The 24,490-nt window shown below is 40.6% G+C and overlaps 37 non-coding genes across 37 annotated transcripts; all 37 read right to left on the minus strand.

Moving 5' to 3' along the window:
- Positions 1-890: 890 nt before the first annotated feature.
- On the minus strand, positions 891-963 carry trnaa-agc (transfer RNA alanine (anticodon AGC)). Its single transcript has one exon. It is a non-coding gene; the product is annotated as a tRNA-Ala (tRNA).
- A 413-nt stretch (positions 964-1,376) lies between these two features.
- Positions 1,377-1,449, minus strand: trnaa-agc (transfer RNA alanine (anticodon AGC)). Its single transcript has one exon. It is a non-coding gene; the product is annotated as a tRNA-Ala (tRNA).
- A 429-nt stretch (positions 1,450-1,878) lies between these two features.
- trnaa-cgc (transfer RNA alanine (anticodon CGC)) lies at positions 1,879-1,951 on the minus strand. Its single transcript has one exon. It is a non-coding gene; the product is annotated as a tRNA-Ala (tRNA).
- Positions 1,952-2,380: 429 nt separating this feature from the next.
- trnaa-agc (transfer RNA alanine (anticodon AGC)) lies at positions 2,381-2,453 on the minus strand. Its single transcript has one exon. It is a non-coding gene; the product is annotated as a tRNA-Ala (tRNA).
- A 415-nt stretch (positions 2,454-2,868) lies between these two features.
- On the minus strand, positions 2,869-2,941 carry trnaa-agc (transfer RNA alanine (anticodon AGC)). Its single transcript has one exon. It is a non-coding gene; the product is annotated as a tRNA-Ala (tRNA).
- Positions 2,942-3,857: 916 nt separating this feature from the next.
- On the minus strand, positions 3,858-3,930 carry trnaa-agc (transfer RNA alanine (anticodon AGC)). Its single transcript has one exon. It is a non-coding gene; the product is annotated as a tRNA-Ala (tRNA).
- Positions 3,931-4,359: 429 nt separating this feature from the next.
- On the minus strand, positions 4,360-4,432 carry trnaa-cgc (transfer RNA alanine (anticodon CGC)). Its single transcript has one exon. It is a non-coding gene; the product is annotated as a tRNA-Ala (tRNA).
- Positions 4,433-5,347: 915 nt separating this feature from the next.
- On the minus strand, positions 5,348-5,420 carry trnaa-agc (transfer RNA alanine (anticodon AGC)). The gene has a single exon. It is a non-coding gene; the product is annotated as a tRNA-Ala (tRNA).
- A 429-nt stretch (positions 5,421-5,849) lies between these two features.
- On the minus strand, positions 5,850-5,922 carry trnaa-cgc (transfer RNA alanine (anticodon CGC)). Its single transcript has one exon. It is a non-coding gene; the product is annotated as a tRNA-Ala (tRNA).
- Positions 5,923-7,339: 1,417 nt separating this feature from the next.
- On the minus strand, positions 7,340-7,412 carry trnaa-cgc (transfer RNA alanine (anticodon CGC)). Its single transcript has one exon. It is a non-coding gene; the product is annotated as a tRNA-Ala (tRNA).
- A 429-nt stretch (positions 7,413-7,841) lies between these two features.
- Positions 7,842-7,914, minus strand: trnaa-agc (transfer RNA alanine (anticodon AGC)). Its single transcript has one exon. It is a non-coding gene; the product is annotated as a tRNA-Ala (tRNA).
- Positions 7,915-8,829: 915 nt separating this feature from the next.
- Positions 8,830-8,902, minus strand: trnaa-cgc (transfer RNA alanine (anticodon CGC)). The gene has a single exon. It is a non-coding gene; the product is annotated as a tRNA-Ala (tRNA).
- Positions 8,903-9,331: 429 nt separating this feature from the next.
- Positions 9,332-9,404, minus strand: trnaa-agc (transfer RNA alanine (anticodon AGC)). Its single transcript has one exon. It is a non-coding gene; the product is annotated as a tRNA-Ala (tRNA).
- A 429-nt stretch (positions 9,405-9,833) lies between these two features.
- Positions 9,834-9,906, minus strand: trnaa-agc (transfer RNA alanine (anticodon AGC)). The gene has a single exon. It is a non-coding gene; the product is annotated as a tRNA-Ala (tRNA).
- A 427-nt stretch (positions 9,907-10,333) lies between these two features.
- trnaa-agc (transfer RNA alanine (anticodon AGC)) lies at positions 10,334-10,406 on the minus strand. Its single transcript has one exon. It is a non-coding gene; the product is annotated as a tRNA-Ala (tRNA).
- Positions 10,407-10,819: 413 nt separating this feature from the next.
- Positions 10,820-10,892, minus strand: trnaa-agc (transfer RNA alanine (anticodon AGC)). Its single transcript has one exon. It is a non-coding gene; the product is annotated as a tRNA-Ala (tRNA).
- A 429-nt stretch (positions 10,893-11,321) lies between these two features.
- On the minus strand, positions 11,322-11,394 carry trnaa-agc (transfer RNA alanine (anticodon AGC)). The gene has a single exon. It is a non-coding gene; the product is annotated as a tRNA-Ala (tRNA).
- Positions 11,395-12,309: 915 nt separating this feature from the next.
- On the minus strand, positions 12,310-12,382 carry trnaa-agc (transfer RNA alanine (anticodon AGC)). The gene has a single exon. It is a non-coding gene; the product is annotated as a tRNA-Ala (tRNA).
- Positions 12,383-12,821: 439 nt separating this feature from the next.
- On the minus strand, positions 12,822-12,894 carry trnaa-cgc (transfer RNA alanine (anticodon CGC)). Its single transcript has one exon. It is a non-coding gene; the product is annotated as a tRNA-Ala (tRNA).
- Positions 12,895-13,307: 413 nt separating this feature from the next.
- Positions 13,308-13,380, minus strand: trnaa-agc (transfer RNA alanine (anticodon AGC)). Its single transcript has one exon. It is a non-coding gene; the product is annotated as a tRNA-Ala (tRNA).
- Positions 13,381-13,809: 429 nt separating this feature from the next.
- trnaa-agc (transfer RNA alanine (anticodon AGC)) lies at positions 13,810-13,882 on the minus strand. Its single transcript has one exon. It is a non-coding gene; the product is annotated as a tRNA-Ala (tRNA).
- Positions 13,883-14,311: 429 nt separating this feature from the next.
- On the minus strand, positions 14,312-14,384 carry trnaa-agc (transfer RNA alanine (anticodon AGC)). Its single transcript has one exon. It is a non-coding gene; the product is annotated as a tRNA-Ala (tRNA).
- A 413-nt stretch (positions 14,385-14,797) lies between these two features.
- trnaa-agc (transfer RNA alanine (anticodon AGC)) lies at positions 14,798-14,870 on the minus strand. The gene has a single exon. It is a non-coding gene; the product is annotated as a tRNA-Ala (tRNA).
- A 429-nt stretch (positions 14,871-15,299) lies between these two features.
- Positions 15,300-15,372, minus strand: trnaa-agc (transfer RNA alanine (anticodon AGC)). Its single transcript has one exon. It is a non-coding gene; the product is annotated as a tRNA-Ala (tRNA).
- Positions 15,373-15,785: 413 nt separating this feature from the next.
- On the minus strand, positions 15,786-15,858 carry trnat-agu (transfer RNA threonine (anticodon AGU)). Its single transcript has one exon. It is a non-coding gene; the product is annotated as a tRNA-Thr (tRNA).
- A 915-nt stretch (positions 15,859-16,773) lies between these two features.
- trnaa-agc (transfer RNA alanine (anticodon AGC)) lies at positions 16,774-16,846 on the minus strand. Its single transcript has one exon. It is a non-coding gene; the product is annotated as a tRNA-Ala (tRNA).
- Positions 16,847-17,761: 915 nt separating this feature from the next.
- Positions 17,762-17,834, minus strand: trnaa-agc (transfer RNA alanine (anticodon AGC)). The gene has a single exon. It is a non-coding gene; the product is annotated as a tRNA-Ala (tRNA).
- A 439-nt stretch (positions 17,835-18,273) lies between these two features.
- Positions 18,274-18,346, minus strand: trnaa-cgc (transfer RNA alanine (anticodon CGC)). Its single transcript has one exon. It is a non-coding gene; the product is annotated as a tRNA-Ala (tRNA).
- A 915-nt stretch (positions 18,347-19,261) lies between these two features.
- On the minus strand, positions 19,262-19,334 carry trnaa-agc (transfer RNA alanine (anticodon AGC)). The gene has a single exon. It is a non-coding gene; the product is annotated as a tRNA-Ala (tRNA).
- Positions 19,335-19,773: 439 nt separating this feature from the next.
- On the minus strand, positions 19,774-19,846 carry trnaa-agc (transfer RNA alanine (anticodon AGC)). The gene has a single exon. It is a non-coding gene; the product is annotated as a tRNA-Ala (tRNA).
- A 439-nt stretch (positions 19,847-20,285) lies between these two features.
- Positions 20,286-20,358, minus strand: trnaa-cgc (transfer RNA alanine (anticodon CGC)). The gene has a single exon. It is a non-coding gene; the product is annotated as a tRNA-Ala (tRNA).
- A 413-nt stretch (positions 20,359-20,771) lies between these two features.
- On the minus strand, positions 20,772-20,844 carry trnaa-agc (transfer RNA alanine (anticodon AGC)). The gene has a single exon. It is a non-coding gene; the product is annotated as a tRNA-Ala (tRNA).
- Positions 20,845-21,283: 439 nt separating this feature from the next.
- On the minus strand, positions 21,284-21,356 carry trnaa-cgc (transfer RNA alanine (anticodon CGC)). Its single transcript has one exon. It is a non-coding gene; the product is annotated as a tRNA-Ala (tRNA).
- Positions 21,357-21,769: 413 nt separating this feature from the next.
- On the minus strand, positions 21,770-21,842 carry trnaa-agc (transfer RNA alanine (anticodon AGC)). Its single transcript has one exon. It is a non-coding gene; the product is annotated as a tRNA-Ala (tRNA).
- Positions 21,843-22,281: 439 nt separating this feature from the next.
- Positions 22,282-22,354, minus strand: trnaa-cgc (transfer RNA alanine (anticodon CGC)). Its single transcript has one exon. It is a non-coding gene; the product is annotated as a tRNA-Ala (tRNA).
- A 413-nt stretch (positions 22,355-22,767) lies between these two features.
- On the minus strand, positions 22,768-22,840 carry trnaa-agc (transfer RNA alanine (anticodon AGC)). The gene has a single exon. It is a non-coding gene; the product is annotated as a tRNA-Ala (tRNA).
- Positions 22,841-24,283: 1,443 nt separating this feature from the next.
- Positions 24,284-24,356, minus strand: trnaa-agc (transfer RNA alanine (anticodon AGC)). The gene has a single exon. It is a non-coding gene; the product is annotated as a tRNA-Ala (tRNA).
- Positions 24,357-24,490: the final 134 nt, after the last annotated feature.

Genomic DNA, 24,490 nt, shown 5'->3' on the forward strand with positions numbered 1-24,490 from the left:
TTAATGACTCTTCAAAACAACTTCTAAACAGTTGTGAGAGCGCTGGCTCTTTATTACTTTTATATTTAAAAACCATCAACTAATTAGTTATGACCATTACATATACATAAATGAAAGTGAATGTGTTACCACAACTACACCATTCCAAGTCCCCATTAGGATCTATTATGTTATGAGAGTGTTTCTGGAAATGGCTACTGCATTATTTTGAATACATGGTGGTATTTTTTCTTGGGGGTTTTCCTTTAGGGTAGTATGGCTGTGCAAAGCTGAGGGTTGCTGATACTAAGGGAAGTTGTTAGTCGTGGCTGTGGTGGAGAACACCTCCTTGACGGTATGTGAAGTTTGGTATTCATGGTGAGTTTCCTTGGTCCAACAGCTGAAACACTGAAGAATGCGGGTATCGATCCCACTACCTCTCGCATGCGAAGCAAGCGCTCTACCATTTGAGCTAATTCCCCATGTTTATCTAAGAGTCACATGTGATCCCTTGAGTCACTGGTTAATGACTCTTCAAAACAACTTCTAAACAGTTGTGAGAGAGCTGGCTCTTCATTACTTTTATATTTAAAAACCATCAACTAATTAGTTATGACCATTACAGATACATAAATGGAAGTGAATGTGTTACCACAACTACACCATTCCAAGTCCCCATTAGGATCTATTATGTTACGATAGTGTTTCTGGAAATGGCTACTGCATTATTTTGAATACATGGTGGTATTTTTTCTTGGGGGTTTTCCTTTAGGGTAGTATGGCTGTGCAAAGCTGAGAGTTGCTGATACCAAGGGAAGTTGTTTGTTGTGGCTGTGGTGGAGAACACCTCCTTGATGGTATGTGAAGTTTGGTATTTCTGGTGAGTTTCCTTGGTCCAACAACTGAAACACTGGAGAATGCGGGTATCGATCCCGCTACCTCTCGCATGCTAAGCGAGCGCTCTACCATTTGAGCTAATTCCCCATGTCTAGCTACGAGTCACATGTAATTCTTTGAGTCACTGGTTAATGACTCTTCAAAACAACTTCTAAACAGTTGTGAGAGAGCTGGCTCTTTATTACTTTTATATTTAAAAACCATCAACTAATTAGTTATGACCATTACAGATACATAAATGAAAGTGAATGTGTTACCACAACTACACCATTCCAAGTCCCCATTAGGATCTATTATGTTATGATAGTGTTTCTGGAAATGGCTACTGCATTATTTTGAATACGTGGGGGTTTTCCTTTAGGGTAGTTTGGCTGTGCAAAGCTGAGGGTTGCTGATACCAAGGGAAGTTGTTTGTTGTGGCTGTGGTGGAGAACACCTCCTTGATGGTATGTGAAGTTTGGTATTTCTGGTGAGTTTCCTTGGTCCAACAGCTAAAACACTGGAGAATGCGGGTATCGATCCCGCTACCTCTCGCATGCTAAGCGAGCGCTCTACCATTTGAGCTAATTCCCCATGTTTAGCTAAGGCTCACATGTAATCCTTTGAGTCACTGGTTAATGACTCTTCAAAACAACTTCTAAACAGTTGTGAGAGCGCTGGCTCTTTATTACTTTTATATTTAAAAACCATCAACTAATTAGTTATGACCATTACAGATACATAAATGAAAGTGAATGTGTTACCACAACTACACCATTCCAAGTCCCCATTAGGATCTATTATGTTATGATAGTGTTTCTGGAAATGGCTACTGCATTATTTTGAATACATGGTGGTATTTTTTCTTGGGGGTTTTCCTTTAGGGTAGTATGGCTGTGCAAAGCTGAGGGTTGCTGATACTAAGGGAAGTTGTTTGTTGTGGCTGTGGTGGAGAACACCTCCTTGACGGTATGTGAAGTTTGGTATTTCTGGTGAGTTTCCTTGGTCCAACGGCTAAAACACTGGAGAATGCGGGTATCGATCCCGCTACCTCTCACATGCGAAGCGAGCGCTCTACCATTTGAGCTAATTCCCCATGTTTAGCTAAGGCTCACATGTAATCCTTTGAGTCACTGGTTAATGACTCTTCAAAACAACTTCTAAACAGTTGTGAGAGCGCTGGCTCTTTATTACTTTTATATTTAAAAACCATCAACTAATTAGTTATGACCATTACAGATACATAAATGAAAGTGAATGTGTTACCACAACTACACCATTCCAAGTCCCCATTAGGATCTATTATGTTATGATAGTGTTTCTGGAAATGGCTACTGCATTATTTTGAATACATGGTGGTATTTTTTCTTGGGGGTTTTCCTTTAGGGTAGTATGGCTGTGCAAAGCTGAGGGTTGCTGATACTAAGGGAAGTTGTTAGTCGTGGCTGTGGTGGAGAACACCTCCTTGACGGTATGTGAACTTTGGTATTCATGGTGAGTTTCCTTGGTCCAACAGCTGAAACACTGGAGAATGCGGGTATCGATCCCGCTACCTCTCGCATGCTAAGCGAGCGCTCTACCATTTGAGCTAATTCCCCATGTTTAGCTAAGGCTCACATGTAATCCTTTGAGTCACTGGTTAATGACTCTTCAAAACAACTTCTAAACAGTTGTGAGAGCGCTGGCTCTTTATTACTTTTATATTTAAAAACCATCAACTAATTAGTTATGACCATTACAGATACATAAATGAAAGTGAATGTGTTACCACAACTACACCATTCCAAGTCCCCATTAGGATCTATTATGTTATGAGAGTGTTTCTGGAAATTTTGAATACATGGTGGTATTTTTTCTTGGGGGTTTTCCTTTAGGGTAGTATGGCTGTGCAAAGCTGAGGGTTGCTGATACTAAGGGAAGTTGTTAGTCGTGGCTGTGGTGGAGAACACCTCCTTGATGGTATGTGAAGTTTGGTATTTCTGGTGAGTTTCCTTGGTCCAACAACTGAAACACTGGAGAATGCGGGTATCGATCCCGCTACCTCTCGCATGCTAAGCGAGCGCTCTACCATTTGAGCTAATTCCCCATGTCTAGCTACGAGTCACATGTAATTCTTTGAGTCACTGGTTAATGACTCTTCAAAACAACTTCTAAACAGTTGTGAGAGAGCTGGCTCTTTATTACTTTTATATTTAAAAAGCCATCAACTAATTAGTTATGACCATTACAGATACATAAATGGAAGTGAATGTGTTACCACAACTACACCATTCCAAGTCCCCATTAGGATCTATTATGTTGCGATAGTGTTTCTGGAAATGGCTACTGCATTATTTTGAATACATGGTGGTATTTTTTCTTGGGGGTTTTCCTTTAGGGTAGTATGGCTGTGCAAAGCTGAGAGTTGCTGATACCAAGGGAAGTTGTTTGTTGTGGCTGTGGTGGAGAACACCTCCTTGATGGTATGTGAAGTTTGGTATTTCTGGTGAGTTTCCTTGGTCCAACAACTGAAACACTGGAGAATGCGGGTATCGATCCCGCTACCTCTCGCATGCTAAGCGAGCGCTCCACCATTTGAGCTAATTCCCCATGTCTAGCTAAGAGTCACATGTAATTCTTTGAGTCACTGGTTAATGACTCTTCAAAACAACTTCTAAACAGTTGTGAGAGAGCTGGCTCTTTATTACTTTTATATTTAAAAACCATCAACTAATTAGTTATGACCATTACAGATATATAAATGAAAGTGAATGTGTTACCACAACTACACCATTCCAAGTCCCCATTAGGATCTATTATGTTATGATAGTGTTTCTGGAAATGGCTACTGCATTATTTTGAATACGTGGGGGTTTTCCTTTAGGGTAGTTTGGCTGTGCAAAGCTGAGGGTTGCTGATACCAAGGGAAGTTGTTTGTTGTGGCTGTGGTGGAGAACACCTCCTTGATGGTATGTGAAGTTTGGTATTTCTGGTGAGTTTCCTTGGTCCAACAGCTAAAACACTGGAGAATGCGGGTATCGATCCCGCTACCTCTCGCATGCTAAGCGAGCGCTCTACCATTTGAGCTAATTCCCCATGTTTAGCTAAGGCTCACATGTAATCCTTTGAGTCACTGGTTAATGACTCTTCAAAACAACTTCTAAACAGTTGTGAGAGCGCTGGCTCTTTATTACTTTTATATTTAAAAACCATCAACTAATTAGTTATGACCATTACAGATACATAAATGAAAGTGAATGTGTTACCACAACTACACCATTCCAAGTCCCCATTAGGATCTATTATGTTATGATAGTGTTTCTGGAAATGGCTACTGCATTATTTTGAATACATGGTGGTATTTTTTCTTGGGGGTTTTCCTTTAGGGTAGTATGGCTGTGCAAAGCTGAGGGTTGCTGATACTAAGGGAAGTTGTTTGTTGTGGCTGTGGTGGAGAACACCTCCTTGACGGTATGTGAAGTTTGGTATTTCTGGTGAGTTTCCTTGGTCCAACAGCTAAAACACTGGAGAATGCGGGTATCGATCCCGCTACCTCTCACATGCGAAGCGAGCGCTCTACCATTTGAGCTAATTCCCCATGTTTAGCTAAGGCTCACATGTAATCCTTTGAGTCACTGGTTAATGACTCTTCAAAACAACTTCTAAACAGTTGTGAGAGCGCTGGCTCTTTATTACTTTTATATTTAAAAACCATCAACTAATTAGTTATGACCATTACATATACATAAATGAAAGTGAATGTGTTACCACAACTACACCATTCCAAGTCCCCATTAGGATCTATTATGTTATGAGAGTGTTTCTGGAAATGGCTACTGCATTATTTTGAATACATGGTGGTATTTTTTCTTGGGGGTTTTCCTTTAGGGTAGTATGGCTGTGCAAAGCTGAGGGTTGCTGATACTAAGGGAAGTTGTTAGTCGTGGCTGTGGTGGAGAACACCTCCTTGACGGTATGTGAAGTTTGGTATTCATGGTGAGTTTCCTTGGTCCAACAGCTGAAACACTGAAGAATGCGGGTATCGATCCCACTACCTCTCGCATGCGAAGCAAGCGCTCTACCATTTGAGCTAATTCCCCATGTTTATCTAAGAGTCACATGTGATCCCTTGAGTCACTGGTTAATGACTCTTCAAAACAACTTCTAAACAGTTGTGAGAGAGCTGGCTCTTTATTACTTTTATATTTAAAAACCATCAACTAATTAGTTATGACCATTACAGATACATAAATGAAAGTGAATGTGTTACCACAACTACACCATTCCAAGTCCCCATTAGGATCTATTATGTTATGATAGTGTTTCTGGAAATGGCTACTGCATTATTTTGAATACGTGGGGGTTTTCCTTTAGGGTAGTTTGGCTGTGCAAAGCTGAGGGTTGCTGATACCAAGGGAAGTTGTTTGTTGTGGCTGTGGTGGAGAACACCTCCTTGATGGTATGTGAAGTTTGGTATTTCTGGTGAGTTTCCTTGGTCCAACAGCTAAAACACTGGAGAATGCGGGTATCAATCCCGCTACCTCTCGCATGCTAAGCGAGCGCTCTACCATTTGAGCTAATTCCCCATGTTTAGCTAAGGCTCACATGTAATCCTTTGAGTCACTGGTTAATGACTCTTCAAAACAACTTCTAAACAGTTGTGAGAGCGCTGGCTCTTTATTACTTTTATATTTAAAAACCATCAACTAATTAGTTATGACCATTACAGATACATAAATGAAAGTGAATGTGTTACCACAACTACACCATTCCAAGTCCCCATTAGGATCTATTATGCTATGATAGTGTTTCTGGAAATGGCTACTGCATTATTTTGAATACATGGTGGTATTTTTTCTTGGGGGTTTTCCTTTAGGGTAGTATGGCTGTGCAAAGCTGAGGGTTGCTGATACTAAGGGAAGTTGTTTGTTGTGGCTGTGGTGGAGAACACCTCCTTGACGGTATGTGAAGTTTGGTATTTCTGGTGAGTTTCCTTGGTCCAACAGCTAAAACACTGGAGAATGCGGGTATCGATCCCGCTACCTCTCACATGCGAAGCGAGCGCTCTACCATTTGAGCTAATTCCCCATGTTTAGCTAAGGCTCACATGTAATCCTTTGAGTCACTGGTTAATGACTCTTCAAAACAACTTCTAAACAGTTGTGAGAGCGCTGGCTCTTTATTACTTTTATATTTAAAAACCATCAACTAATTAGTTATGACCATTACATATACATAAATGAAAGTGAATGTGTTACCACAACTACACCATTCCAAGTCCCCATTAGGATCTATTATGTTATGAGAGTGTTTCTGGAAATGGCTACTGCATTATTTTGAATACATGGTGGTATTTTTTCTTGGGGGTTTTCCTTTAGGGTAGTATGGCTGTGCAAAGCTGAGGGTTGCTGATACTAAGGGAAGTTGTTAGTCGTGGCTGTGGTGGAGAACACCTCCTTGACGGTATGTGAAGTTTGGTATTCATGGTGAGTTTCCTTGGTCCAACAGCTGAAACACTGAAGAATGCGGGTATCGATCCCACTACCTCTCGCATGCGAAGCAAGCGCTCTACCATTTGAGCTAATTCCCCATGTTTGTCTAAGAGTCACATGTGATCCCTTGAGTCACTGGTTAATGACTCTTCAAAACAACTTCTAAACAGTTGTGAGAGAGCTGGCTCTTCATTACTTTTATATTTAAAAACCATCAACTAATTAGTTATGACCATTACAGATACATAAATGGAAGTGAATGTGTTACCACAACTACACCATTCCAAGTCCCCATTAGGATCTATTATGTTACGATAGTGTTTCTGGAAATGGCTACTGCATTATTTTGAATACATGGTGGTATTTTTTCTTGGGGGTTTTCCTTTAGGGTAGTATGGCTGTGCAAAGCTGAGAGTTGCTGATACCAAGGGAAGTTGTTTGTTGTGGCTGTGGTGGAGAACACCTCCTTGATGGTATGTGAAGTTTGGTATTTCTGGTGAGTTTCCTTGGTCCAACAACTGAAACACTGGAGAATGCGGGTATCGATCCCGCTACCTCTCGCATGCTAAGCTAGCGCTCTACCATTTGAGCTAATTCCCCATGTCTAGCTACGAGTCACATGTAATTCTTTGAGTCACTGGTTAATGACTCTTCAAAACAACTTCTAAACAGTTGTGAGAGAGCTGGCTCTTTATTACTTTTATATTTAAAAACCATCAACTAATTAGTTATGACCATTACAGATACATAAATGAAAGTGAATGTCTTACCACAACTACACCATTCCAAGTCCCCATTAGGATCTATTATGTTATGATAGTGTTTCTGGAAATGGCTACTGCATTATTTTGAATACGTGGGGGTTTTCCTTTAGGGTAGTTTGGCTGTGCAAAGCTGAGGGTTGCTGATACCAAGGGAAGTTGTTTGTTGTGGCTGTGGTGGAGAACACCTCCTTGACGGTATGTGAAGTTTGGTATTTCTGGTGAGTTTCCTTGGTCCAACGGCTAAAACACTGGAGAATGCGGGTATCGATCCCGCTACCTCTCACATGCGAAGCGAGCGCTCTACCATTTGAGCTAATTCCCCATGTTTAGCTAAGGCTCACATGTAATCCTTTGAGTCACTGGTTAATGACTCTTCAAAACAACTTCTAAACAGTTGTGAGAGCGCTGGCTCTTTATTACTTTTATATTTAAAAACCATCAACTAATTAGTTATGACCATTACAGATACATAAATGAAAGTGAATGTGTTACCACAACTACACCATTCCAAGTCCCCATTAGGATCTATTATGTTATGATAGTGTTTCTGGAAATGGCTACTGCATTATTTTGAATACATGGTGGTATTTTTTCTTGGGGGTTTTCCTTTAGGTTAGTATGGCTGTGCAAAGCTGAGGGTTGCTGATACTAAGGGAAGTTGTTAGTCGTGGCTGTGTTGGAGAACACCTCCTTGACGGTATGTGAACTTTGGTATTCATGGTGAGTTTCCTTGGTCCAACAGCTGAAACACTGGAGAATGCGGGTATCGATCCCGCTACCTCTCGCATGCTAAGCGAGCGCTCTACCATTTGAGCTAATTCCCCATGTTTAGCTAAGGCTCACATGTAATCCTTTGAGTCACTGGTTAATGACTCTTCAAAACAACTTCTAAACAGTTGTGAGAGAGCTGGCTCTTTATTACTTTTATATTTAAAAACCATCAACTAATTAGTTATGACCATTACAGATACATAAATGAAAGTGAATGTGTTACCACAACTACACCATTCCAAGTCCCCATTAGGATCTATTATGTTACGATAGTGTTTCTGGAAATGGCTACTGCATTATTTTGAATACATGGTGGTATTTTTTCTTGGGGGTTTTCCTTTAGGGTAGTATGGCTGTGCAAAGCTGAGAGTTGCTGATACCAAGGGAAGTTGTTTGTTGTGGCTGTGGTGGAGAACACCTCCTTGATGGTATGTGAAGTTTGGTATTTCTGGTGAGTTTCCTTGGTCCAACAACTGAAACACTGGAGAATGCGGGTATCGATCCCGCTACCTCTCGCATGCTAAGCTAGCGCTCTACCATTTGAGCTAATTCCCCATGTCTAGCTACGAGTCACATGTAATTCTTTGAGTCACTGGTTAATGACTCTTCAAAACAACTTCTAAACAGTTGTGAGAGAGCTGGCTCTTTATTACTTTTATATTTAAAAACCATCAACTAATTAGTTATGACCATTACAGATACATAAATGAAAGTGAATGTCTTACCACAACTACACCATTCCAAGTCCCCATTAGGATCTATTATGTTATGATAGTGTTTCTGGAAATGGCTACTGCATTATTTTGAATACGTGGGGGTTTTCCTTTAGGGTAGTTTGGCTGTGCAAAGCTGAGGGTTGCTGATACCAAGGGAAGTTGTTTGTTGTGGCTGTGGTGGAGAACACCTCCTTGACGGTATGTGAAGTTTGGTATTTCTGGTGAGTTTCCTTGGTCCAACGGCTAAAACACTGGAGAATGCGGGTATCGATCCCGCTACCTCTCACATGCGAAGCGAGCGCTCTACCATTTGAGCTAATTCCCCATGTTTAGCTAAGGCTCACATGTAATCCTTTGAGTCACTGGTTAATGACTCTTCAAAACAACTTCTAAACAGTTGTGAGAGCGCTGGCTCTTTATTACTTTTATATTTAAAAACCATCAACTAATTAGTTATGACCATTACAGATACATAAATGAAAGTGAATGTGTTACCACAACTACACCATTCCAAGTCCCCATTAGGATCTATTATGTTAAGATAGTGTTTCTGGAAATGGCTACTGCATTATTTTGAATACATGGTGGTATTTTTTCTTGGGGGTTTTCCTTTAGGTTAGTATGGCTGTGCAAAGCTGAGGGTTGCTGATACTAAGGGAAGTTGTTAGTCGTGGCTGTGTTGGAGAACACCTCCTTGACGGTATGTGAACTTTGGTATTCATGGTGAGTTTCCTTGGTCCAACAGCTGAAACACTGGAGAATGCGGGTATCGATCCCGCTACCTCTCGCATGCTAAGCGAGCGCTCTACCATTTGAGCTAATTCCCCATGTTTAGCTAAGGCTCACATGTAATCCTTTGAGTCACTGGTTAATGACTCTTCAAAACAACTTCTAAACAGTTGTGAGAGAGCTGGCTCTTTATTACTTTTATATTTAAAAACCATCAACTAATTAGTTATGACCATTACAGATACATAAATGAAAGTGAATGTGTTACCACAACTACACCATTCCAAGTCCCCATTAGGATCTATTATGTTACGATAGTGTTTCTGGAAATGGCTACTGCATTATTTTGAATACATGGTGGTATTTTTTCTTGGGGGTTTTCCTTTAGGGTAGTATGGCTGTGCAAAGCTGAGAGTTGCTGATACCAAGGGAAGTTGTTTGTTGTGGCTGTGGTGGAGAACACCTCCTTGATGGTATGTGAAGTTTGGTATTTCTGGTGAGTTTCCTTTGTCCAACAGCTAAAACACTGGAGAATGCGGGTATCGATCCCGCTACCTCTCGCATGCTAAGCGAGCGCTCTACCATTTGAGCTAATTCCCCATGTTTAGCTAAGACTCACATGTAATCCTTTGAGTCACTGGTTAATGACTCTTCAAAACAACTTCTAAACAGTTGTGAGAGCGCTGGCTCTATTACTTTTATATTTAAAAACCATCAACTAATTAGTTATGACCATTACAGATACATAAATGAAAGTGAATGTGTTACCACAACTACACCATTCCAAGTCCCCATTAGGATCTATTATGTTATGATAGTGTTTCTGGAAATGGCTACTGCATTATTTTGAATACATGGTGGTATTTTTTCTTGGGGGTTTTCCTTTAGGGTAGTATGGCTGTGCAAAGCTGAGAGTTGCTGATACCAAGGGAAGTTGTTTGTTGTGGCTGTGGTGGAGAACACCTCCTTGATGGTATGTGAAGTTTGGTAATTCTGGTGAGTTTCCTTGGTCCAACAACTGAAACACTGGAGAATGCGGGTATCGATCCCGCTACCTCTCGCATGCTAAGCGAGCGCTCTACCATTTGAGCTAATTCCCCATGTCTAGCTAAGAGTCACATGTAATTCTTTGAGTCACTGGTTAATGACTCTTCAAAACAACTTCTAAACAATTGTGAGAGAGCTGGCTCTTTATTACTTTTATATTTAAAAACCATCAACTAATTAGTTATGACCATTACAGATACATAAATGAAAGTGAATGTGTTACCACAACTACACCATTCCAAGTCCCCATTAGGATCTATTATGTTATGATAGTGTTTCTGGAAATGGCTACTGCATTATTTTGAATACATGGGGGTTTTCCTTTAGGGTAGTTTGGCTGTGCAAAGCTGAGGGTTGCTGATACCAAGGGAAGTTGTTTGTTGTGGCTGTGGTGGAGAACACCTCCTTGATGGTATGTGAAGTTTGGTATTTCTGGTGAGTTTCCTTGGTCCAACAGCTAAAACACTGGAGAATGCGGGTATCGATCCCGCTACCTCTTGCATGCTAAGCGAGCGCTCTACCATTTGAGCTAATTCCCCATGTTTAGCTAAGGCTCACATGTAATCCTTTGAGTCACTGGTTAATGACTCTTCAAAACAACTTCTAAACAGTTGTGAGAGCGCTGGCTCTTTATTACTTTTATATTTAAAAACCATCAACTAATTAGTTATGACCATTACAGATACATAAATGAAAGTGAATGTGTTACCACAACTACACCATTCCAAGTCCCCATTAGGATCTATTATGTTACGATAGTGTTTCTGGAAATGGCTACTGCATTATTTTGAATACATGGTGGTATTTTTTCTTGGGGGTTTTCCTTTAGGGTAGTATGGCTGTGCAAAGCTGAGGGTTGCTGATACTAAGGGAAGTTGTTAGTCGTGGCTGTGGTGGAGAACACCTCCTTGATGGTATGTGAAGTTTGGTATTTCTGGTGAGTTTCCTTGGTCCAACAGCTAAAACACTGGAGAATGCGGGTATCGATCCCGCTACCTCTCGCATGCTAAGCGAGCGCTCTACCATTTGAGCTAATTCCCCATGTTTAGCTAAGGCTCACATGTAATCCTTTGAGTCACTGGTTAATGACTCTTCAAAACAACTTCTAAACAGTTGTGAGAGCGCTGGCTCTTTATTACTTTTATATTTAAAAACCATCAACTAATTAGTTATGACCATTACAGATACATAAATGAAAGTGAATGTGTTACCACAACTACACCATTCCAAGTCCCCATTAGGATCTATTATGTTATGATAGTGTTTCTGGAAATGGCTACTGCATTATTTTGAATACATGGTGGTATTTTTTCTTGGGGGTTTTCCTTTAGGGTAGTATGGCTGTGCAAAGCTGAGTGTTGCTGATACCAAGGGAAGTTGTTTGTTGTGGCTGTGGTGGAGAACACCTCCTTGATGGTATGTGAAGTTTGGTATTTCTGGTGAGTTTCCTTGGTCCAACAACTGAAACACTGGAGAATGCGGGTATCGATCCCGCTACCTCTCGCATGCTAAGCGAGCGCACTACCATTTGAGCTAATTCCCCATGTCTAGCTAAGAGTCACATGTAATTCTTTGAGTCACTGGTTAATGACTCTTCAAAACAACTTCTAAACAGTTGTGAGAGAGCTGGCTCTTTATTACTTTTATATTTAAAAACCATCAACTAATTAGTTATGACCATTACAGATACATAAATGAAAGTGAATGTGTTACCACAACTACACCATTCCAAGTCCCCATTAGGATCTATTATGTTATGATAGTGTTTCTGGAAATGGCTACTGCATTATTTTGAATACATGGGGGTTTTCCTTTAGGGTAGTTTGGCTGTGCAAAGCTGAGGGTTGCTGATACCAAGGGAAGTTGTTTGTTGTGGCTGTGGTGGAGAACACCTCCTTGATGGTATGTGAAGTTTGGTATTTCTGGTGAGTTTCCTTTGTCCAACAGCTAAAACACTGGAGAATGCGGGTATCGATCCCGCTACCTCTCGCATGCTAAGCGAGCGCTCTACCATTTGAGCTAATTCCCCATGTTTAGCTAAGACTCACATGTAATCCTTTGAGTCACTGGTTAATGACTCTTCAAAACAACTTCTAAACAGTTGTGAGAGCGCTGGCTCTTTATTACTTTTATATTTAAAAACCATCAACTAATTAGTTATGACCATTACAGATACATAAATGAAAGTGAATGTGTTACCACAACTACACCATTCCAAGTCCCCATTAGGATCTATTATGTTATGATAGTGTTTCTGGAAATGGCTACTGCATTATTTTGAATACATGGTGGTATTTTTTCTTGGGGGTTTTCCTTTAGGGTAGTATGGCTGTGCAAAGCTGAGGGTTGCTGATACCTGCTGATACCAAGGGAAGTTGTTTGTCGTGGCTGTGGTGGAGAACACCTCCTTGATGGTACGTGAAGTTTGGTATTTCTGGTGAGTTTCCTTGGTCCAACAGCTAAAACACTGGAGAATGCGGGTATCGATCCCGCTACCTCTCGCATGCGAAGCGAGCGCTCTACCATTTGAGCTAATTCCCCATGTTTATCTAAGAGTCACATGTAATCCTTTGAGTCACTGGTTAATGACTCTTCAAAACAACTTCTAAACAGTTGTGAGAGAGCTGGCTCTTTATTACTTTTATATTTAAAAACCATCAACTAATTAGTTATGACCATTACAGATACATAAATGAAAGTGAATGTGTTACCACAACTACACCATTCCAAGTCCCCATTAGGATCTATTATGTTATGATAGTGTTTCTGGAAATGGCTACTGCATTATTTTGAATACATGGGGGTTTTCCTTTAGGGTAGTTTGGCTGTGCAAAGCTGAGGGTTGCTGATACCAAGGGAAGTTGTTTGTTGTGGCTGTGGTGGAGAACACCTCCTTGATGGTATTTGAAGTTTGGTATTTCTGGTGAGTTTCCTTGGTCCAACAGCTAAAACACTGGAGAATGCGGGTATCGATCCCGCTACCTCTCGCATGCTAAGCGAGCGCTCTACCATTTGAGCTAATTCCCCATGTTTAGCTAAGGCTCACATGTAATCCTTTGAGTCACTGGTTAATGACTCTTCAAAACAACTTCTAAACAGTTGTGAGAGCGCTGGCTCTTTATTACTTTTATATTTAAAAACCATCAACTAATTAGTTATGACCATTACAGTTACATAAATGAAAGTGAATGTGTTACCACAACTACACCATTCCAAGTCCCCATTAGGATCTATTATGTTATGATAGTGTTTCTGGAAATGGCTACTGCATTGTTTTGAATACATGGTGGTATTTTTTCTTGGTGGTTTTCCTTTAGGGTAGTATGGCTGTGCAAAGCTGAGGGTTGCTGATACTAAGGGAAGTTGTTAGTCGTGGCTGTGGTGGAGAACACCTCCTTGACGGTATGTGAACTTTGGTATTCATGGTGAGTTTCCTTGGTCCAACAGCTGAAACACTGGAGAATGCGGGTATCGATCCCGCTACCTCTCGCATGCTAAGCGAGCGCTCTACCATTTGAGCTAATTCCCCATGTTTATCTAAGAGTCACATGTGATCCCTTGAGTCACTGGTTAATGACTCTTCAAAACAACTTCTAAACAGTTGTGAGAGAGCTGGCTCTTCATTACTTTTATATTTAAAAACCATCAACTAATTAGTTATGACCATTACAGATACATAAATGGAAGTGAATGTGTTACCACAACTACACCATTCCAAGTCCCCATTAGGATCTATTATGTTACGATAGTGTTTCTGGAAATGGCTACTGCATTATTTTGAATACATGGTGGTATTTTTTCTTGGGGGTTTTCCTTTAGGGTAGTATGGCTGTGCAAAGCTGAGAGTTGCTGATACCAAGGGAAGTTGTTTGTTGTGGCTGTGGTGGAGAACACCTCCTTGATGGTATGTGAAGTTTGGTATTTCTGGTGAGTTTCCTTGGTCCAACAACTGAAACACTGGAGAATGCGGGTATCGATCCCGCTACCTCTCGCATGCTAAGCGAGCGCTCTACCATTTGAGCTAATTCCCCATGTCTAGCTAAGAGTCACATGTAATTCTTTGAGTCACTGGTTAATGACTCTTCAAAACAACTTCTAAACAGTTGTGAGAGAGCTGGCTCTTTATTACTTTTATATTTAAAAACCATCAACTAATTAGTTATGACCATTACAAATACATAAATGAAAGTGAATGTGTTACCACAACTACACCATTCCAAGTCCCCATTAGGATCTATTATGTTATGATAGTGTTTCTGGAAATGGCTACTGCATTATTTTGAATACATGGGGGTTTTCCTTTAAGGTAGTTTGGCTGTGCAAAGCTGAGGGTTGCTGATACCAAGGGAAGTTGTTTGTTGTGGCTGTGGTGGAGAACACCTCCTTGATGGTATTTGAAGTTTGGTATTTCTGGTGAGTTTCCTTGGTCCAACAGCTAAAACACTGGAGAATGCGGGTATCGATCCCGCTACCTCTCGCATGCTAAGCGAGCGCTCTACCATTTGAGCTAATTCCCCATGTTTAGCTAAGGCTCACATGTAATCCTTTGAGTCACTGGTTAATGACTCTTCAAAACAACTTCTAAACAGTTGTGAGAGCGCTGGCTCTTTATTACTTTTATATTTAAAAACCATCAACTAATTAGTTATGACCATTACAGTTACATAAATGAAAGTGAATGTGTTACCACAACTACACCATTCCAAGTCCCCATTAGGATCTATTATGTTATGATAGTGTTTCTGGAAATGGCTACTGCATTGTTTTGAATACATGGTGGTATTTTTTCTTGGGGGTTTTCCTTTAGGGTAGTATGGCTGTGCAAAGCTGAGGGTTGCTGATACTAAGGGAAGTTGTTAGTCGTGGCTGTGGTGGAGAACACCTCCTTGACGGTATGTGAACTTTGGTATTCATGGTGAGTTTCCTTGGTCCAACAGCTGAAACACTGGAGAATGCGGGTATCGATCCCGCTACCTCTCGCATGCTAAGCGAGCGCTCTACCATTTGAGCTAATTCCCCATGTCTAGCTAAGAGTCACATGTAATTCTTTGAGTCACTGGTTAATGACTCTTCAAAACAACTTCTAAACAGTTGTGAGAGAGCTGGCTCTTTATTACTTTTATATTTAAAAACCATCAACTAATTAGTTATGACCATTACAGATACATAAATGAAAGTGAATGTGTTACCACAACTACACCATTCCAAGTCCCCATTAGGATCTATTATGTTATGATAGTGTTTCTGGAAATGGCTACTGCATTATTTTGAATACATGGGGGTTTTCCTTTAGGGTAGTTTGGCTGTGCAAAGCTGAGGGTTGCTGATACCAAGGGAAGTTGTTTGTTGTGGCTGTGGTGGAGAACACCTCCTTGATGGTATGTGAAGTTTGGTATTTCTGGTGAGTTTCCTTGGTCCAACAGCTAAAACACTGGAGAATGCGGGTATCGATCCCGCTACCTCTCGCATACTAAGCGAGCGCTCTACCATTTGAGCTAATTCCCCATGTTTATCTAAGAGTCACATGTAATCCTTTGAGTCACTGGTTAATGACTCTTCAAAACAACTTCTAAACAGTTGTGAGAGAGCTGGCTCTTTATTACTTTTATATTTAAAAACCATCAACTAATTAGTTATGACCATTACAGATACATAAATGAAAGTGAATGTGTTACCACAACTACACCATTCCAAGTCCCCATTAGGATCTATTATGTTACGACAGTGTTTCTGGAAATGGCTACTGCATTATTTTGAATACATGGTGGTATTTTTTCTTGGGGGTTTTCTTTTAGGGTAGTATGGCTGTGCAAAGCTGAGAGTTGCTGATACCAAGGGAAGTTGATTGTTGTGGCTGTGGTGGAGAACACCTCCTTGATGGTATGTGAAGTTTGGTATTTCTGGTGAGTTTCCTTGGTCCAACAACTGAAACACTGGAGAATGCGGGTATCGATCCCGCTACCTCTCGCATGCTAAGCGAGCGCTCTACCATTTGAGATAATTCCCCATGTCTAGCTAAGAGTCACATGTAATTCTCTGAGTCACTGGTTAATGACTCTTCAAAACAACTTCTAAACAGTTGTGAGAGAGCTGGCTCTTTATTACTTTTATATTTAAAAACCATCAACTAATTAGTTATGACCATTACAGATACATAAATGAAAGTGAATGTGTTACCACAACTACACCATTCCAAGTCCCCATTAGGATCTATTATGTTATGATAGTGTTTCTGGAAATGGCTACTGCATTATTTTGAATACATGGGGGTTTTCCTTTAGGGTAGTTTGGCTGTGCAAAGCTGAGGGTTGCTGATACCAAGGGAAGTTGTTTGTTGTGGCTGTGGTGGAGAACACCTCCTTGATGGTATGTGAAGTTTGGTATTTCTGGTGAGTTTCCTTGGTCCAACAGCTAAAACACTGGAGAATGCGGGTATCGATCCCGCTACCTCTCGCATGCTAAGCGAGCGCTCTACCATTTGAGCTAATTCCCCATGTTTATCTAAGAGTCACATGTAATCCTTTGAGTCACTGGTTAATGACTCTTCAAAACAACTTCTAAACAGTTGTGAGAGAGCTGGCTCTTTATTACTTCTATATTTAAAAACCATCAACTAATTAGTTATGACCATTACAGATACATAAATGAAAGTGAATGTGTTACCACAACTACACCATTCCAAGTCCCCATTAGGATCTATTATGTTACGATAGTGTTTCTGGAAATGGCTACTGCATTATTTTGAATACATGGTGGTATTTTTTCTTGGGGGTTTTCTTTTAGGGTAGTATGGCTGTGCAAAGCTGAGAGTTGCTGATACCAAGGGAAGTTGTTTGTTGTGGCTGTGGTGGAGAACACCTCCTTGATGGTATGTGAAGTTTGGTATTTCTGGTGAGTTTCCTTGGTCCAACAACTGAAACACTGGAGAATGCGGGTATCGATCCCGCTACCTCTCGCATGCTAAGCGAGCGCTCTACCATTTGAGATAATTCCCCATGTCTAGCTAAGAGTCACAAGTAATTCTTTGAGTCACTGGTTAATGACTCTTCAAAACAACTTCTAAACAGTTGTGAGAGAGCTGGCTCTTTATTACTTTTATATTTAAAAACCATCAACTAATTAGTTATGACCATTACAGATACATAAATGAAAGTGAATGTGTTACCACAACTACACCATTCCAAGTCCCCATTAGGATCTATTATGTTATGATAGTGTTTCTGGAAATGGCTACTGCATTATTTTGAATACATGGGGGTTTTCCTTTAGGGTAGTTTGGCTGTGCAAAGCTGAGGGTTGCTGATACCAAGGGAAGTTGTTTGTTGTGGCTGTGGTGGAGAACACCTCCTTGATGGTATGTGAAGTTTGGTATTTCTGGTGAGTTTCCTTGGTCCAACAGCTAAAACACTGGAGAATGCGGGTATCGATCCCGCTACCTCTCGCATGCTAAGCGAGCGCTCTACCATTTGAGCTAATTCCCCATGTTTAGCTAAGACTCACATGTAATCCTTTGAGTCACTGGTTAATGACTCTTCAAAACAACTTCTAAACAGTTGTGAGAGCGCTGGCTCTTTATTACTTTTATATTTAAAAACCATCAACTAATTAGTTATGACCATTACAGATACATAAATGAAAGTGAATGTGTTACCACAACTACACCATTCCAAGTCCCCATTAGGATCTATTATGTTATGATAGTGTTTCTGGAAATGGCTACTGCATTATTTTGAATACATGGTGGTATTTTTTCTTGGGGGTTTTCCTTTAGGGTAGTATGGCTGTGCAAAGCTGAGGGTTGCTGATACCTGCTGATACCAAGGGAAGTTGTTTGTCGTGGCTGTGGTGGAGAACACCTCCTTGATGGTATGTGAAGTTTGGTATTTCTGGTGAGTTTCCTTGGTCCAACAGCTAAAACACTGGAGAATGCGGGTATCGATCCCGCTACCTCTCGCATGCGAAGCGAGCGCTCTACCATTTGAGCTAATTCCCCATGTTTATCTAAGAGTCACATGTAATCCTTTGAGTCACTGGTTAATGACTCTTCAAAACAACTTCTAAACAGTTGTGAGAGTGCTGGCTCTTTATTACTTTTATATTTAAAAACCATCAACTAATTAGTTATGACCATTACAGATACATAAATGAAAGTGAATGTGTTACCACAACTACACCATTCCAAGTCCCCATTAGGATCTATTATGTTATGATAGTGTTTCTGGAAATGGCTACTGCATTATTTTGAATACATGGGGGTTTTCCTTTAGGGTAGTTTGGCTGTGCAAAGCTGAGGGTTGCTGATACCAAGGGAAGTTGTTTGTTGTGGCTGTGGTGGAGAACACCTCCTTGATGGTATGTGAAGTTTGGTATTTCTGGTGAGTTTCCTTGGTCCAACAGCTAAAACACTGGAGAATGCGGGTATCGATCCCGCTACCTCTCGCATGCTAAGCGAGCGCTCTACCATTTGAGCTAATTCCACATGTTTAGCTAAGGCTCACATGTAATCCTTTGAGTCACTGGTTAATGACTCTTCAAAACAACTTCTAAACAGTTGTGAGAGCGCTGGCTCTTTATTACTTTTATATTTAAAAACCATCAACTAATTAGTTATGACCATTACAGATACATAAATGAAAGTGAATGTGTTACCACAACTACACCATTCCAAGTCCCCATTAGGATCTATCATGTTATGATAGTGTTTCTGGAAATGGCTACTGCATTATTTTGAATACATGGTGGTATTTTTTCTTGGGGGTTTTCCTTTAGGGTAGTATGGCTGTGCAAAGCTGAGGGTTGCTGATACTAAGGGAAGTTGTTAGTCGTGGCTGTGGTGGAGAACACCTCCTTGACGGTATGTGAACTTTGGTATTCATGGTGAGTTTCCTTGGTCCAACAGCTGAAACACTGGAGAATGCGGGTATCGATCCCGCTACCTCTCGCATGCTAAGCGAGCGCTCTACCATTTGAGCTAATTCCCCATGTCTAGCTAACACTCACATGTAATTCTTTGAGTCACTGGTTAATGACTCTTCAAAACAACTTCTAAACAGTTGTGAGAGAGCTGGCTCTTTATTACTTTTATATTTAAAAACCATCAACTAATTAATTATGACCATTACAGATACATAAATAGAAGTGAATGTGTTACCACAACTACACCATTCCAAGTCCCCATTAGGATCTATTATGTTACGATAGTGTTTCTGGAAATGGCTACTGCATTATTTTGAATACATGGTGGTATTTTTTCTTGGGGGTTTTCCTTTAGGGTAGTATGGCTGTGCAAAGCTGAGGGTTGCTGATACCTGCTGATACCAAGGGAAGTTGTTTGTCGTGGCTGTGGTGGAGAACACCTCCTTGATGGTATGTGAAGTTTGGTATTTCTGGTGAGTTTCCTTGGTCCAACAGCTAAAACACTGGAGAATGCGGGTATCGATCCCGCTACCTCTCGCATGCTAAGCGAGCGCTCTACCATTTGAGCTAATTCCCCATGTTTAGCTAAGACTCACATGTAATCCTTTGAGTCACTGGTTAATGACTCTTCAAAACAACTTCTAAACAGTTGTGAGAGCGCTGGCTCTTTATTACTTTTATATTTAAAAACCATCAACTAATTAGTTATGACCATTACAGATACATAAATGAAAGTGAATGTGTTACCACAACTACACCATTCCAAGTCCCCATTAGGATCTATTATGTTACGATAGTGTTTCTGGAAATGGCTACTGCATTATTTTGAATACATGGTGGTATTTTTTCTTGGGGGTTTTCCTTTAGGGTAGTATGGCTGTGCAAAGCTGAGGGTTGCTGATACCTGCTGATACCAAGGGAAGTTGTTTGTCGTGGCTGTGGTGGAGAACACCTCCTTGATGGTATGTGAAGTTTGGTATTTCTGGTGAGTTTCCTTGGTCCAACAGCTAAAACACTGGAGAATGCGGGTATCGATCCCGCTGCCTCTCGCATGCGAAGCGAGCGCTCTACCATTTGAGCTAATTCCCCATGTTTATCTAAGAGTCACATGTAATCCTTTGAGTCACTGGTTAATGACTCTTCAAAACAACTTCTAAACAGTTGTGAGAGAGCTGGCTCTTTATTACTTTTATATTTAAAAACCATCAACTAATTAGTTATGACCATTACAGATACATAAATGAAAGTGAATGTGTTACCACAACTACACCATTCCAAGTCCCCATTAGAATCTATTATGTTATGATAGTGTTTCTGGAAATGGCTACTGCATTATTTTGAATACATGGGGGTTTTCCTTTAGGGTAGTTTGGCTGTGCAAAGCTGAGGGTTGCTGATACCAAGGGAAGTTGTTTGTTGTGGCTGTAGTGGAGAACACCTCCTTGATGGTATGTGAAGTTTGGTATTTCTGGTGAGTTTCCTTGGTCCAACAGCTAAAACACTGGAGAATGCGGGTATCGATCCCGCTACCTCTCGCATGCTAAGCGAGCGCTCTACCATTTGAGCTAATTCCCCATGTTTAGCTAAGGCTCACATGTAATCCTTTGAGTCACTGGTTAATGACTCTTCAAAACAACTTCTAAACAGTTGTGAGAGCGCTGGCTCTTTATTACTTTTATATTTAAAAACCATCAACTAATTAGTTATGACCATTACAGATACATAAATGAAAGTGAATGTGTTACCACAACTACACCATTCCAAGTCCCCATTAGGATCTATTATGTTACGATAGTGTTTCTGGAAATGGCTACTGCATTATTTTGAATACATGGTGGTATTTTTTCTTGGGGGTTTTCCTTTAGGGTAGTATGGCTGTGCAAAGCTGAGGGTTGCTGATACCTGCTGATACCAAGGGAAGTTGTTTGTCGTGGCTGTGGTGGAGAACACCTCCTTGATGGTATGTGAAGTTTGGTATTTCTGGTGAGTTTCCTTGGTCCAACAGCTAAAACACTGGAGAATGCGGGTATCGATCCCGCTGCCTCTCGCATGCGAAGCGAGCGCTCTACCATTTGAGCTAATTCCCCATGTTTATCTAAGAGTCACATGTAATCCTTTGAGTCACTGGTTAATGACTCTTCAAAACAACTTCTAAACAGTTGTGAGAGAGCTGGCTCTTTATTACTTTTATATTTAAAAACCATCAACTAATTAGTTATGACCATTACAGATACATAAATGAAAGTGAATGTGTTACCACAACTACACCATTCCAAGTCCCCATTAGAATCTATTATGTTATGATAGTGTTTCTGGAAATGGCTACTGCATTATTTTGAATACATGGGGGTTTTCCTTTAGGGTAGTTTGGCTGTGCAAAGCTGAGGGTTGCTGATACCAAGGGAAGTTGTTTGTTGTGGCTGTAGTGGAGAACACCTCCTTGATGGTATGTGAAGTTTGGTATTTCTGGTGAGTTTCCTTGGTCCAACAGCTAAAACACTGGAGAATGCGGGTATCGATCCCGCTACCTCTCGCATGCTAAGCGAGCGCTCTACCATTTGAGCTAATTCCCCATGTTTAGCTAAGGCTCACATGTAATCCTTTGAGTCACTGGTTAATGACTCTTCAAAACAACTTCTAAACAGTTGTGAGAGCGCTGGCTCTTTATTACTTTTATATTTAAAAACCATCAACTAATTAGTTATGACCATTACAGATACATAAATGAAAGTGAATGTGTTACCACAACTACACCATTCCAAGTCCCCATTAGGATCTATCATGTTATGATAGTGTTTCTGGAAATGGCTACTGCATTATTTTGAATACATGGTGGTATTTTTTCTTGGGGGTTTTCCTTTAGGGTAGTATGGCTGTGCAAAGCTGAGGGTTGCTGATACCTGCTGATACCAAGGGAAGTTGTTTGTCGTGGCTGTGGTGGAGAACACCTCCTTGATGGTATGTGAAGTTTGGTATTTCTGGTGAGTTTCCTTGGTCCAACAGCTAAAACACTGGAGAATGCGGGTATCGATCCCGCTACCTCTCGCATGCGAAGCAAGCGCTCTACCATTTGAGCTAATTCCCCATGTTTATCTAAGAGTCACATGTAATCCTTTGAGTCACTGGTTAATGACTCTTCAAAACAACTTCTAAACAGTTGTGAGAGCGCTGGCTCTTTATTACTTTTATATTTAAAAACCATCAACTAATTAGTTATGACCATTACAGATACATAAATGAAAGTGAATGTGTTACCACAACTACACCATTCCAAGTCCCCATTAGGATCTATTATGTTATGATAGTGTTTCTGGAAATGGCTACTGCATTATTTTGAATACATGGGGGTTTTCCTTTAGGGTAGTTTGGCTGTGCAAAGCTGAGGGTTGCTGATACCAAGGGAAGTTGTTTGTTGTGGCTGTGGTGGAGAACACCTCCTTGATGGTATGTGAAGTTTGGTATTTCTGGTGAGTTTCCTTGGTCCAACAGCTAAAACACTGGAGAATGCGGGTATCGATCCCGCTACCTCTCGCATGCTAAGCGAGCGCTCTACCATTTGAGCTAATTCCCCATGTTTAGCTAAGGCTCACATGTAATCCTTTGAGTCACTGGTTAATGACTCTTCAAAACAACTTCTAAACAGTTGTGAGAGAGCTGGCTCTTTATTATTTTAATATTTAAAAACCATCAACTAATTAATTATGACCATTACAGATACATAAATAGAAGTGAATGTGTTACCACAACTACACCATTCCAAGTCCCCATTAGGATCTATTATGTTACGATAGTGTTTCTGGAAATGGCTACTGCATTATTTTGAATAAATGGTGGTATTTTTTCTTGGGGGTTTTCCTTTAGGGTAGTACGGCTGTGCAAAGCTGAGGGTTGCTGATACCTGCTGATACCAAGGGAAGTTGTTTGTCGTGGCTGTGGTGGAGAACACCTCCTTGATGGTATGTGAAGTTTGGTATTTCTGGTGAGTTTCCTTGGTCCAACAGCTAAAACACTGGAGAATGCGGGTATCGATCCCGCTACCTCTCGCATGCGAAGCAAGCGCTCTACCATTTGAGCTAATTCCCTATGTCTAGCTAAGACTCACATGTAATTCTTTGAGTCACTGGTTAATGACTCTTCAAAACAACTTCTAAACAGTTGTGAGAGCGCTGGCTCTTTATTACTTTTATATTTAAAAACCATCAACTAATTAGTTATGACCATTACAGATACATAAATGGAAGTGAATGTGTTACCACAACTACACCATTCCAAGTCCCCATTAGGATCTATTATGTTACGATAGTGTTTCTGGAAATGGCTACTGCATTATTTTGAATACATGGTGGTATTTTTTCTTGGGGGTTTTCCTTTAGGGGAGTATGGCTGTGCAAAGCTGAGAGTTGCTGATACCAAGGGAAGTTGTTTGTCGTGGCTGTGGTGGAGAACACCTCCTTGACGGTATGTGAAGTTTGGTATTTCTGGTGAGTTTCCTTGGTCCAACAACTAAAACACTGGAGAATGCGGGTATCGATACCGCTAACTCTCGCATGCTAAGCGAGCGCTCTACCATTTGAGCTAATTCCCCATGTTTAGCTAAGACTCACATGTAATCCTTTGAGTCACTGGTTAATGACTCTTCAAAACAACTTCTAAACAGTTGTGAGAGCGCTGGCTCTTTATTACTTTTATATTTAAAAACCATCAACTAATTAGTTATGACCATTACAGATACATAAATGGAAGTGAATGTGTTACCACAACTACACCATTCCAAGTCCCCATTAGGATCTATTATGTTACGATAGTGTTTCTGGAAATGGCTACTGCATTATTTTGAATACATGGTGGTATTTTTTCTTGGGGGTTTTCCTTTAGGGGAGTATGGCTGTGCAAAGCTGAGAGTTGCTGATACCAAGGGAAGTTGTTTGTTGTGGCTGTGGTGGAGAACACCTCCTTGATGGTATGTGAAGTTTGGTATTTCTGGTGAGTTTCCTTGGTCCAACAACTGAATCACTGGAGAATGCGGGTATCGATCCCGCTACCTCTCGCATGCTAAGCGAGCGCTCTACCATTTGAGCTAATTCCCTATGTCTAGCTAAGAGTCACATGTAATTCTTTGAGTCACTGGTTAATGACTCTTCAAAACAACTTCTAAACAGTTGTGAGAGAGCTGGCTCTTTATTACTTTTATATTTAAAAACCATCAACTAATTAATTATGA

This window comes from Brienomyrus brachyistius, chromosome 2 (genome assembly GCF_023856365.1).
Source record: "Brienomyrus brachyistius isolate T26 chromosome 2, BBRACH_0.4, whole genome shotgun sequence".
NCBI classification, from domain to species: domain Eukaryota; kingdom Metazoa; phylum Chordata; class Actinopteri; order Osteoglossiformes; family Mormyridae; genus Brienomyrus; species Brienomyrus brachyistius.